Here is a 13983-nt window from a genome sequence, read left to right on the forward strand (position 1 = left end):
GAGCCTGTTATCAGTTTGCCATCCATTTCCTATTGCAATATTACTAGCTTATTATTAATGTAATTTAGGCAATTTATTCCTCAGGGGTATCAGACACTTTATTTTTCAGTGAAGTCATGAAATATAAAGGTGATTACTAGCAGCAACCTCTTCATTAGTTAGATTTATTTAACGTGGAATTATTTAGATGACTTTTTTTACTACTTCATAGATTGTGCATATTATTTACTGATAATGGTGGACTGTAAAAGTTTGACTAGACTTTTATGATGGAAATGTTCTGAATTGGGCAGTTTTGTTTCATTGTTTACTGGAAAAATGTTCAAAGCAATAGGAAGGTGTATCAAAGAGCACATGTATGTTTCATATGCAAGGGGCCTATGATTTAAAAGCAGCCCAGAATTAATTTTTATCTGCCACGGGTAAAATGTATTTTTCTTTGAATGTGGGTTTTAATGTTGTTTCAATGAATGTGAGATTCAAGGGCAGAGAAGTTTTAATGCCAAGTTTGTTTAGCAGATGTCTTAGTGTTTGTGCTGTAAAATGCAAAATAAAACTTTCAAATGAAGTTCAAATCATCATAGAAGTAAATCAGTATGTACATTAGTGTTTATAGTAAATGGAGTGAAATAGCAAAGTAATGGATCATTGGAATGGCTGCAGGGGGAGGCTCCATTCGACCATGGTTTTGTGAGGGGAAGGGCGGCAAACTTAGACAGCCCCAGCTGAACTATACCTCCCAACTGTCCAGATTTTCAAAGAATGAATAGATTTTTGCTTCTTATTTTTGGTTTGTTCCTCAATTTGTGGTTTTCTGGCAAATGATTTAGGAATTAAGTCACTAAATAATGACACACTAGTTTCAGACTTTATAACCTTCAGAAAAATGCATGCTAAAATAAGACCTGTTCTATCAACTGTCCCAGTTTATACAAGAGTAATTTTTAGTACTGTTTATATGTTCCCTCAATATATTTGGCCTTGTCCAGATTTATTGCATTAACAGGTTGAGAGGTACATGCAAATAAATTGCTTTATAGAATTAGGCATAGCCAAACCTCAACTGTCCCTGATTTTGGCTCAAAATGTTGCTCTTCCCCTAATGATCCCTCCACAAAATAGCAATTCTGGAAGAAAACATAGAGGGTTTACTTTACTTTTATAAATAACTGTAATGATCAGAGTTATACATTACTTTTATTTCAAAAATGCATGTAGATTCTCTAATTTTGTCAGCTGCTCTAAGTTAACTGTGCTCATATTAAAATGGTGTCCCTCCTTTGATAGGTTCCCAGCTGTATTGTCTGGCAATTTTATATTTTTGCATCACATTTTGGTCCGTTTTCATAAAATTGCAGTTTTCTGGCAAATTAGTGGCAAATTGTTAAAGACTGAAGTTAGAAAATAATGCAGACATTTCAGTTTCAGATTTCATACCTTTCAGAAAATTCGTACTGATGCAAGACCTACTACTATTCTATTATCTTTCTAAGAGCAATATTTAAAAAAAATGTCCTTATTTTTGGGCCTTTGCCTCAGTTTTATGTATGAGTTTGTTGCTGTAAGAGGTTGAGAGGTTTTGTGTGTGTGTGTGTGTGTGTGTGTGTGTGTGTGTGTGTGTGTGTGTGTGTGTGGTAGGTAGCATACCTCTCAACTGTCCACATTTTGCAGAATGTCCAGATTTTTGCCCCATATTTTTTGTCTGTTCCTCATAAATTTTGTGATTTTCTAGAAAATCATTGAAGGCTGAAGTTGCTAAATAATGACAGACATTTGAGCTTCAGACTTCATGTCCTTTAGAAAAATTCATACTAGCACAAATCCTGTTATTCTAGCAACTTTCTAAGTTCATGAGAACATTATTTAATATCTGTCCCTGTTTATTTTAGGCTTTGTCCATATTTCTTGCACTAAGAGGTAGGTAGGTGTGTGTGTGAATGAAACATCCTAGTTAGTGGTAGCAGGTGGTTAGTAATTTACTCAAGCTCAAAACCTGTACCTTAGTTACAGAAAACAAAAGCATAAAGTCTCTACCCCAACTACCATGCTGCATTTTTCAAAGAACTGACATTTCAGGTTAATTTTCAATTCAAGGAACCGAGTTTGAGTGAATTTATATTATATTACTGAAGAGGCATTACAGCGAATGCCTCTTCATCGACACTAAAAGAGCGAACCATGAATTACGAGAATGGCCGTAGCTTGGCTGGGGAGGGGGTAGCAGTTTGAGAGCTGTCAGTACAAATTTGAAAATCCTAGCTACACCCCTGCCTGGGGCTATATTTTGTGTTAACCCCCCCCCCCCCACACACACACACACACACACACACACACACACACTCTACCTAACTAGCTGTTTAAGTTTCAAAATGCATTTAATGGAAGCATATTCATTAAGGCCAGGGGGTGTGTGTGTGCAAAAGTTCTAATCTGCTACAACAATTCCTTTTCTTCTAACCTTAATGCCCATGGCCCTCCTCTTTTGTTATATAGTTCCTGGTGCACAATGGCAAACAAAACATTGAGTGGGATGTTGCAATGTGTGCCTAGCCAAAGCATTTGTGGTGGTACCTTTACTTATATGATGCATATGCTCGTACATGCGTTGGCGCACTGTCCTTTCTGTCTTTCCTATATAAAAGGATTGGCATTGTTGGCATATAGCAGCATAAACAATGCCCTTTGACTCACAATTAAATTTACCTAATATGCTGTATTCAACATCTCTAATGGTTATTTTAGTGCTCACATGAATATGCTGACACTGATGGCAGTGACCACATTTGTACATACCCATGTTCTTTTTTGTAATTCTGCTTGGAAGTTCTAAGATGTCCTTTAAATTTTGGCCACGCCGATAAATAATGTGTGGCAATTTTTCAAACTTTTTGTTGATGTGTGTATCTTCTGCCAGCAGTGCCCAATTCTTATAGATGATATTTGAAACAATTTTTGCATCCTTTGAAAAAGTTGTGATAAGTGTGGGACCACCCATGTCTAATATACCTTTAGTATGGGAATTTGTTTGTGCATAACAGTTTCTATCACCATCCGACTCATGAATAAAATCATGGTATCCATTAAACAGGATAGGTCTAAAATGTCCCATGTTTCTTTTGTTAACCACTTCTTGCCTTATTTTATCAAATAGTCTGGGTGGATAACCTTTACTACTGAACATGGATCTAAGTAAACTACATTCTACTTGGAAATCATCCTCGAAAGGAATCATCCTTGATACCCTGACCAATTGGCCTTTCATAACCGCCTTCTTTTGATGTAAGGGGTGGCCACTAGAAAAATGCAAGAAAGTATTGGAATATGTGGATTTCCTATATAAAGTGGTTCTAAATCTGTTATGGGCTATATCTTTTGATATGTACACATCCAGATAGTTGATAGCTTCTGTTTCAAATTGAAAGGTGGAATCCAAAAAGTTAGTGAAACATTTAATCTCTTCTATAAAAATTGGAACTGTGGTATCATCGCCTTTCCAAATGAAAAACATGTCATCCTGGTATCAAGTATACCAGGCAGCATGTTGTTGGAACAAATAGCTTTTAAATAAAAAGTTTGTGTTCCCAATGTGTTAAAACACAATTGGCGAAGCTACCACCACAGGGTGCACCCATAGCAACACCTGTAGTTTGTTTATATGCTTGACCATCAAATAACATAAAATTGTTGTGGAGAACTAGCTGTAAGAGTATTTCCAAGGCATCATTATCCATGCGTTTGGCATACAATAGATGCCTAACCCAATCTATGCCTTGATCTTGTGGGATAACAGTGTATAAATCTTTTATATCAACTGTTAAAAAATTGTAGTTGGCATTAAATTCTAATTTATTTATGCCTTCTAAAAATCCCCATGAATCTGGGCAAATATGTTCTTCCCCTTTTATGATTGGTTTTAGTTTTCCATCAACATATTTGGCACAAGCATAGAGCCTTGTCCGTCAACTATAGGTCTAAAAGGTGGATCAGAGACTTTCTTGTGTACTTTAGGACACCCAAAAATGACTGGTGTCTTTGGTGCTGCCATGGTTAAATAGTGAAGTGTATCCAAATTGATACTACCTTCCAAAAACAGATCGTTAATATGGTTATAAATTTGCTTATATGCAATGTTAATTTCACTAATACTAATCAACTCATAACAGTCATCTTCCAAAACGTCATGCATCTTTTTTATATATTCATGCTCATGCATAAATATAAGCCCCCTCCCTTATCGGGTTTCATTACCCGAATTCTGTGTAACTTCAGGGACACTAAAAAGTCCAGCTCATCTGGAGTTATATTACTAGTAGTTTTTTTAGAAATGTTACTGCGTATACCATCTTTCAAATCCATTTCACAAATGCGTTCGAATAATGCTATAGTAGAGTGTAGTGGTGGGTTGAACAAACTCAAAACTTTCAAATCATGCGTTAAGCAAGGCGTATTACCCATTAACATTGTTAAATTAAGTTTCAGAGTGAAAATTTTCAAATTCAAAATGGCTTTTGCTAAATCAGCCCTTTTGTCAGGCACAAAAGAAAGCCCCCCAGATAAAAAATCAACAAAACACATATCCAACTGAAAATTGGTATAGTTAAAAACTTTAAAGTCACCTTGGGAGGAAGTAGCAGTCCATAAAAATCACAAAAACTGATAGGCCAAAAAAGAGCTATAAAGATGATAGAGTGGACTTTTGAGGATAAGAAAGAAATTATGTATTGTTGATAGTATGCAAGAAGCCCAGAATTTCCAGACAGAAGATATACCAAAAGATTAAAAGGGAAATTTGAATGAAGAAAAATACTTCCACAAGAAAAATGGTCAGAAACTTCAAATAAAAATTTATGTTCATTAATACAACAAATTTATGAAAATATTATACAGACCAAGAAACCTTGGGCCATTTGGAAAAAGAAGTGAATGAGGAAGTGTTACAATATAAAGAACAAAAACTAGAGACTTTTAAAAGGTATAAAAAAGAAATGTGGATATGGGAAAGAAAGATCTGATATGGTGCAATATTTATGCAAAGGAGAAATCTAAATTAATCAACACAACAAGTATTTCAGCATCAATCAGGGAAGGAAATCAAACCAGAAATAGATAAGAATCAGGCAGCAACTGAATGTGCCAAAAAACAAAAGAAAGAATATGAGGTGAAGCTAAGAAATGTGGCATATCCATTAATATAGTTCCAAGTATAAAAAACTCTTGGACCAGCCTCATATTGATCAGGATCGAAAGCAGGAATGGTTAAGGAGAGGTGAAGTTAAATCAAAAGATGATATTGGTGGCCCAAGATAGTGGGACTTTGTGCACGTTGGTTTACAAAGTCCATTGAACATGCGTGAGAAACAAACAAATGTATGTTATGTAAAACAGAATTGGGAACAATCACACATACTGTTGCTGTTTGTAATATACTAATGGCAGAAGAACTGTATACTGGAAGGCATAATAATGTGGAAAGAATGTTGCATTGGGGATTGTGCAAACTATATAATAATGAAGTATCTGAAAAACACTGGAAACATGAGCCAGAAAGTATCATAGAAAATGAAGAAGTTTAGATCACATGGGATCATCCATTATTACAGTTCAAAAAATACAGAAAACCAGATATAGTAGTCCATGAAAAGAAGACAAAAGTAGCATTGATCATTCAAATCGTTACACCCAGTGACTACAATGTCTTACATACAGAGAGAAACAAAGTCATAAAATACCAGGATTTGCAGGCAGAAACAAAGCCAGTGTGGAAGAAAGATACACAGACAGTTCCAGTAATAGTAAGAGTACAGGTCTTATAAAAAAGAATGTATAATTTTACTTAGATAGTGTATATTACTGATACATGTAACTCCATACAAATTGCAGAAGACGTCAATACTGGGCACACTGCGGGTGCTGCGAAGAGCACTTCTGGCTAACATCAAAGATTGAAACAATACTAATTTCATGAACTTTATTCATACTTTGACTTAGGAATGGGGTTCCATTCCCATCATGGTATTAGAAACCCAAAAGACTTGGAAAAATTAAAAAAAATAAATAAATAAGGACATAGATAACCTACACACTCTCAACCCAAGCCAGTTTGGATTTGTCAAGGGAGATCCTGCCTACTTATTTTATTTGTATTTGTTTCCAGGGTAGAGCACTGATCTCCATGGACACTTTTAACACTCAGCCTAGGAGCGATGTCTGTTTATGTGACTTGCTCAGTCACACCATTAGCAATGGAGGCTGAGGGAATCAAACTTTGTACCTCTGGACCACAGGAAACATATTGTTAAAAGCTCCTTAATCCTCTAAGCCAACTTCCAGACTTTCCTTAACCTGGTTGACTTCTTTGAGAGGCTTACTGAAGCAATGAATGAGGGCAGTTCAGTACACATCATATATCTAGACCTCACTAAGGCATTCAACACCACCCCACACTCGGGTATTGCAGATAAATTATCCCAGCTAAATGCTGATCGCTATGTAACTTACTGGACAGCAAATTCTCTCAGAAATAGAACCCAGGAAATTAGGGTGGGCTGCTCTACCTCCAACAAAAGACCTGTCACTAGTGGAGTACCCCAGGGTTCATTGAGTCATTGAGCCACTCTTCTTTAGCATATACTCCTCAAAGGTCAAAGCTGCTGATAAAGGTTTATAGCTGACTATCTCAATGCTATCATAAACTTCCCAGAGGACACCAAGATCCTCCAAGAGAGTCACCGTCATAAACTACATAGAGGAGACCAATATCCTCCAAGTGGGCATTTTCCAAAACATTAGCTGATGTCAAAACCATAGATTAAAACTAAATGATAAGAAATGTATAATAGTATCCTTCAGCAAACAAGATATTCCTTTTAACTATGACATAGACAACATACCCCTAAAAATGTATCCAGTAGCTAAGTACCTGGTAGCCTATGTAGACTAAAGTCCCTTTTTATTGCACATCTTATTACTAACAGAATGACATCCAGGTCTAAAGTTCCACTGTGTTCTGCACTCATCTGACCAAACAATGAATATAATACCCCTTTGTATGTACCTGTCCAAAATTTGAAATGACTTGGACACCCACAATGCTTTCTTAGTCGATCTCTACCTCTCATACAGACCCTCACATATACTATCCTGACAGATCTACTACACATTCGCAAGTCCAATGGGCATATAAACATCCATTCAGGATATCTCAGTCTTTTTTGCAACATAAATAGAACATTTTAGAGGGGAAAGATGTGTATCTCAGAGAATGCCTCTTCATTGGAATCACCTTCCTCTACACATGAAATAAAGTACTTCTCTTACACTATTCAAATGTAATCTGGATGAATGGATGGATAACCACAAATTCACCTTTTGTTTAGCACCCTAGTCCTTCATAGATAGGGGCAATATGCAGATGTTCTTCTTGCCCCTCATTTGTTTGTATTTAAAATATAAGGGATAAAAACTTCATTGGAATGTATGGCTAGGCTTTTAAAGCTCCTCATAGATCAACAAGCCTAGTAATTGTCTATGATACAGGGGCCCCTGTCATCCCTTACATAGACAGTACTAAAACAGGTGCATGGTTTGTAACTTGAAGCACTGAAACAGTTAAATATGGAATCTAAAGACAGAGCCCAGAATATCTAATTATAATTGTCTATGTCAGATCATCAAATGACCACATTGTTGAATGTATCATCTTGTTGACAATGCAGACCTTCAAGCCATTCTGACTGAGATAGCATTGCGGTGGGATCAAGAAATTTGCCCTTTTCCGCACTGTAGTGTGATCCCAGAGTTGGTATATATGATTAGTTGGGGGGGTGTTGGGGGCATTGGACGGCCTGCATTGTCAATGAGATAGCATTCGACTATGTGGTCATTCGACGATATGACATAGACCCAATTCAAATAACTCCTAAAATACTTTTATTAGCTGATGTAGCCAGCCTCAACACACATACCTCAGTTTTGCTCATATAAAATGCATTATCTTGTAGGTGAAAATAATAGAAGACATGAGATACTTGATTTAAAAGAAAAATTATGGATGATGGACTTGAGAGCTAGTTATAAATCCCAGATGAAATGAGCATATATGAAAAAAACATTTATCTGTTAAAGACAAAACAACATGAAATATTCAAGTTGGCCACTAGATGTCAGTGGTTGACAGTTTTTCTAACAACATGTTTTAGGCATAACAAATGTGTAGTGTAATGTAAACCTTGGCTCGAGACAATTGTCACTGCTGAAGTGACACCCTGATCCCATGTGCAGAATGGGAAAAGGGGTTGAAGATGGATGGATGGAAATGTGTAGCGCATGGAGCATGCTGTTTATGCTCCAATATTCGGAAAAAGACAAACCAGTTAAGCACCAGAGTGGCTAGCGACCTGACCTTAACAAATGTTAAGCACCCACTGCTTATGTTGTTAAGGTCGAATCTAGTGGATAGTAGTATAACCTGTCAGTACTGACCAGCAAATGACAGCAGCAGAAATAAAAGATTTGTTTCTGCAGGCTGTCCGTACTGGTAACTTGTCCACAACTTCTCAAACAAACTCAGCTCCTAGAATAACAGGATGTAGTAGCATCCATTACCTGCAGGATACAGACTTTGAAACACAAATGGATGTCATTATTTAATGACTTCAATCCTCAGTGTGGTATGTCTGAAAAACTGCAGATTTTATGAGGAACAGACCAAAAACATGAAGTAGTAATCTGGATGTCCTGTGGAAATGTAGACCGTTGACAGGCTTAAAAGGTGAGTGTAAATGTAACAGACTGTGTTACACTACCTTTCTGACAGTGCTTACTAAGTATTTTATGGCTTTGAAACAGTGATTTTTTTTTCCTGTAACTAGTAGTACACGGCACACATATGAACTACAAAGAATTATGATCAGTTTGCCGATCATAGCCTTAAATTATGCATTCTCTCGACATGGATGCCAAGATTCATCTCTCTAGTTTCATTTTTGAGATGAGTTTCTTGGCTCCCATGTGTTAAACACAAAATAAGCAGGTTATGATCGTCAAACTAGTCATAATCCTGTTAATGTATTAAGGCATCTTTGAATTGCATGACTTTTATAGTTTATTGTATTAAATATTTCAAAACAATACACACACACACACACACACACACACACACGCACGCGCACATGCAGAACCTTTCATCAAAGTGGCTTTTTCATCGAGAGTAAAAAAGCTGGTATAGATGATCAAAAATCAGTTGATTGAAAAGTACCAGCTATATCACTATGAGATTGGAGTATAGTGGGAATCAGGGCATATGACCTTTTATGTCCTTTTTCCACTGCAGTGAGGTCTCAGAGTTCGTATATGTAATTAGCAGGGATGTGGGATGTGCAGGGATGCAAAAATGCTGGTTGAGTGTTTTGATTCAATCCTTTGTGGATCAATGTTTTTTTTAATTTCTCCAAATCTTTTAGGTTTCTAATACCATGACGGAAATGGACCCCACTCCTAAGTCAAAGTACAATTAAAGTTCATGAAATTAGTACTGTTTCTCTTTTTGATGTCAGCCAAAAGTGCTCTTCGCAGCACCCGCAATGTGCATAGTAATGACTCCTTCTGCAATTCATACAGAGTTACATGTATTGGTAGCATATCTAAATATGATTGTAGACTCTTTTTTATAAGACTCGTTGCTCCTACTACTATTGGAACTATATGGGTATCTTTCTTCCACATTGCTCTCATTTCTGTTTGCAAATCCTGATATTTTATGACTTTGTGCCTTTCTGAACACAGGACACTGTAGTCACTGGGTGTGGCGATTTCAATGATCAAAGCTACTTTTCTTCTTTTCTTGGACCATTATATCTGATTTTCTAGCATCTGTCTTTTGAACTGTTGGTAATGGATAATCCCATGTGATGTAGACTTCATCATTTTCTATGATGCTTTGTAGCTCATCCTTCTAGTGTTTTTCAGCCACTTCAATAACATAATGTTTGCACAGTCCCCAGTGCAACAGTCTCGACACATTCTTATGCCATTCGGTATACAGTCTTTATGCCATTAGTATGTCACAACCAGCAACAAAGTGTGCAATTGTTTCCAGTTCTGCTTTACAAAACCTATATTTGTCTGTTTCTCCCACATGTTCAATGGACTTCATAAGCAGACGTGTACGTAGCCCACTATCTTGTGCCGCCAATATTAACCTTTTATATTTTGGTTTGAATTAGCCTCTCCTTAACCATTCCTGCATTCGTTCCTGATCAACATGAGGTTCTTCCACAAGTTTTCTATACTTGCAACTATATTTATGCATTTTCCACATTTCTTGCCTTCTCATCTGGTCCTTCACCTTATATTCTTTCTTTTGTTTTTTTTGGAAAATTCAGTTGCTGCCTGTTTTTTATCCACTTGTAGTTTGCTTTCCATGCCTGCTTGATGACAATATGCATCTCCTATCCTAAGCAGGGAAGTCATCTTAGATTTATTCTCCTTGTGTTTCTAAACTTTCACTGCATTTGTGTCTTGTGAGGTCAGCCGATATGTGTGGAGTCCCATGATTGCAGATCTGAACATGTAATCAATTTCAAGGAGGCCTGTCCCTCCTTCAGAACAGGGAATATATATTCTTGGTATGCACTAACTTTTTATAAATCATTTGGTGAGCATGAGGCCTCCTTCTTGTTCTCCTATTCAGTCTATCCAACACGTTTTGGGGCCAGTCAGTCACTTCAAAACTGTAAGTTAAGACAGGAAGCGGAAATTGATTTATAGCTTGGATTTAATGTTTTTTCAGGATTAATTTAAGTCTTCTAAAGTACTTCTTACTAAGTTTTATTTGCATTTGTTCATGTTTTATTCTTGAGCCTTCATCAATTCCCAAATATTTATACACTTCCTCTTACTCAAGTTCTTTTATGTCACATTCTTGTCCCAAACTGATGTTTTCTTGGTGCTGCACTTTTCCTGCTTTAAAAGTTGCTTTTGCACATTTATCAAGACCAAATGACATTCTTATATCATCTGAAAAAGTTTTGACCACTTGCAATTCTACTTTGAGTTCCTCATCTGATGAGCTATACAGTTTCAAATCATCGACAAAGGGAAGATGAGAAGTCTTACACTTCGTTGTTTTCTAGGAGCCAAATTATAACCATGGCCTAAGCTGTTAAGTAGACAGCATAATAGATTAAGGGCAAGGCAGAATAGCAGCAGTGACAGAGAGTCACCCTGGAATATCCCCCTTTGAATTTTTATCACTGGAATAATAATTTGTCCTTTATCATTGCTTAATTGCAAAGTGGTTTGCCACTGTTTCATGGTCACTTTAATGTTTGGAGCACGTGATGTCAATGAAGTTAGTGTCAACATTTCTGCACATCGATGAACGGTTACAAATCTATACACACACACACACACACACACATATATGTATATATATATATATATATATATATATATATATATATATATATATATATATATATATATATATGTATGTATAAACACTCCATGTAATCAAACAGAAGTAATACTGTTTTTTCAGCCAGCAGAAGTGTTCAAAACTCATTTGTTTTCTTCTTCCTGCATTAACTTTGTACAAAATCTCAAATATTGGGATGATGGAATTTGTCCTTTTCCCACTTGGAGTTGGTATATGTAATTAGCAGTTGATATTGCGGGGGGGGGGGTGCAGGAGGGCTTGCCCCACCATCACCAAAAAAACATGATTTCTTGTTTTTTTGCCATTTTATGCTTCAGTCATTTATAATCTATGTTTTTTTTTTTCCATTTTTTAATTCAATGTCTTTGTACCTCAATATTTGCAGTGGATATATATATATATATATATATATATATATATATATATATATATATATATATATATATATATATATATATATATATATATATATAGATAGATAGATAGATAGATATGTATCCATACACAACCCCTTTTTTCCCATTTTTTGTACATGCGGTTGGGATGTCACTTCAATAGTGGCAATCATCTAGAGTCAACGTTTACACCACCGGCTGTCTAGCCCTGCTGTGGTAGTTCTTCCACAGCTTGCAGTGTCACACCTATGGCCAATTTAGACAGTCAAATCCTATATACATATATATATATATATATATATATATATATATATATATATATACACATATATAAGGAGATAAGGTGCATGGCAAAGAGAGAGGAGGCTAGACAGAGGGACCGAGCTAGTAAAGATGTGCAGCAGGTAAGGGTGATAAAGGATAATGAGGGAAATGTACTCACAAGCGAGGAGAGTGTGTTGAGCAGATGCAAAGAGTACTTTGACGGGTTGATGAATGAAGAGAATGAGAGGGAGAGAAGGTTGGATGATGTGCGGATAGTGAATCATGAAGTGCAGTGGATTAGCAAGGAGGAAGTAAGGATAGCTATGAAGACGATGAAGAACGGAAAGGCTGTTGGTCCAGATGACATACCTGTGGAAGCATGGAGGTGTTTAGGTGAAATGGCAGTGGAGTTTTTAACTAGATTGTTTAATGAAATCTTGGAAAGTGAGAGGATGCCTGAGGAATGGAGAAAAAGTGTTTTGGTACCGATTTTTAAGAATAAAGGTGATGTGCAGAGCTGTAGTAACTATAGAGGGATTAAACTGATCAGTCACAGCATGAAGTTATGGGAAAGAGTAGTGGAAGCTAGGTTAAGAAGGGAGGTAATGATTAGTGTTCAGCAGTATGGTTTCATGCCAGGAAAGAGCACTACAGATGCAATGTTTGCTCTGAGAGTGTTGATGGAGAAGTACAGAGAAGGTCAGAAGGAGTTGCATTGTGTCTTTGTGGATTTAGAGAAAGCATATGACAGGGTGCCTAGAGAGGAGTTGTGGTATTGTATGAGGAAGTCGGGAGTGTCAGAGAAGTATGTAATAGTGGTACAGGATATGTACGAGGGTATTGTGACAGCGGTGTGGTCTGCGGTGGGAGTGACGGATGCGTTTAAGGTGGAGGTGGGATTACATCAAGGATCAGCTCTGAGCCCTTTCTTATTTGCAATGGTGATGGAAAGGTTGACAGACGAGATCAGACAGAAGTCCCCGTCAATTATGATGTTTGCAGATGACATTGTGATCTGTAGTGAGAGTAGGGAACAGGTGGAGGAGACCCTGGAGAGGTGGAGATATGCTCTAGAGAGAAGAGAAATGAAGGTCAGCAGGATTAAGACAAAATATTTGTGTGTGAATGAGAGGGAGGATAGAGGAATGGTGAGGATGCAGGGAGTAGAGGTTGTGAAGGTGAATGAGTTTAAGTACTTGGGATCAACAGTTCAGAGTAATGGTGAGTGTGGAAGAGAGGTGAAGAAGAGAGTACAGGCAGGATGGAGTGGGTGGAGAAGAGTGTCAGGAGTGATTTGTAACAGACGAGTACCAGTAAGAGTGAAAGGGAAGGTCTACAAGAGGGTAGTGAGACCAGCTATGTTATATGGGTTGGAGACAGTGGCATTGACAAAAAGGCAGGAATCAGAGCTTGACTTGGCAGAGTTGAAGATGTTAAGATTTGCACTGGGTGTGACCAGGATGGACAGGATTAGGAATAAGTATATTAGAGGGTCAGCCCAGGTTGGAAGGTTTGGAGACAAAGCCAGAGAGGCAAGATTACATTGGTTTGGACATGTGCTGAGGAGGGATGCAGAGTATATTGGGAAAAAGATGCTAAGGATGAAGCTGCCAGGTAACAGGAAAAGAGGAAGGCCTAAGATAAGGTTTATGGATGTGGTGAGAGAGGACATGCAGGTGGTTGGTGTGACAGAGCAAGATGCAGAGGACAGGAAGAAATGGAAACAGTTGATCTGCTGTGGCGGCCCCTAACGGAAGCAGCCGAAAGAAGGATATATATATATATATATATATATATATATATATATATATATATATATATATATATATATTGGTTCCTATCACATAGTCAAACTTGTACAAGGTCAAACCCCATATGGTCAAGACC

At 37.1% G+C, this 13983-nt stretch overlaps 1 protein-coding gene across 1 annotated transcript in view; it reads left to right on the forward strand.

Annotated features, from left to right (window-relative positions):
* The window catches only part of ARAP3 (ArfGAP with RhoGAP domain, ankyrin repeat and PH domain 3), a 1205760-nt gene that overhangs the window by 1013195 nt on the left and 178582 nt on the right, over positions 1 to 13983 (forward strand). The gene's annotated exons all lie outside the window — the stretch shown is intronic.

This window comes from Protopterus annectens, chromosome 4.part0, assembly GCF_019279795.1.
Source record: "Protopterus annectens isolate FY-2018-M chromosome 4.part0, PAN1.0, whole genome shotgun sequence".
Taxonomy (NCBI): Eukaryota; Metazoa; Chordata; order Ceratodontiformes; family Protopteridae; genus Protopterus; species Protopterus annectens.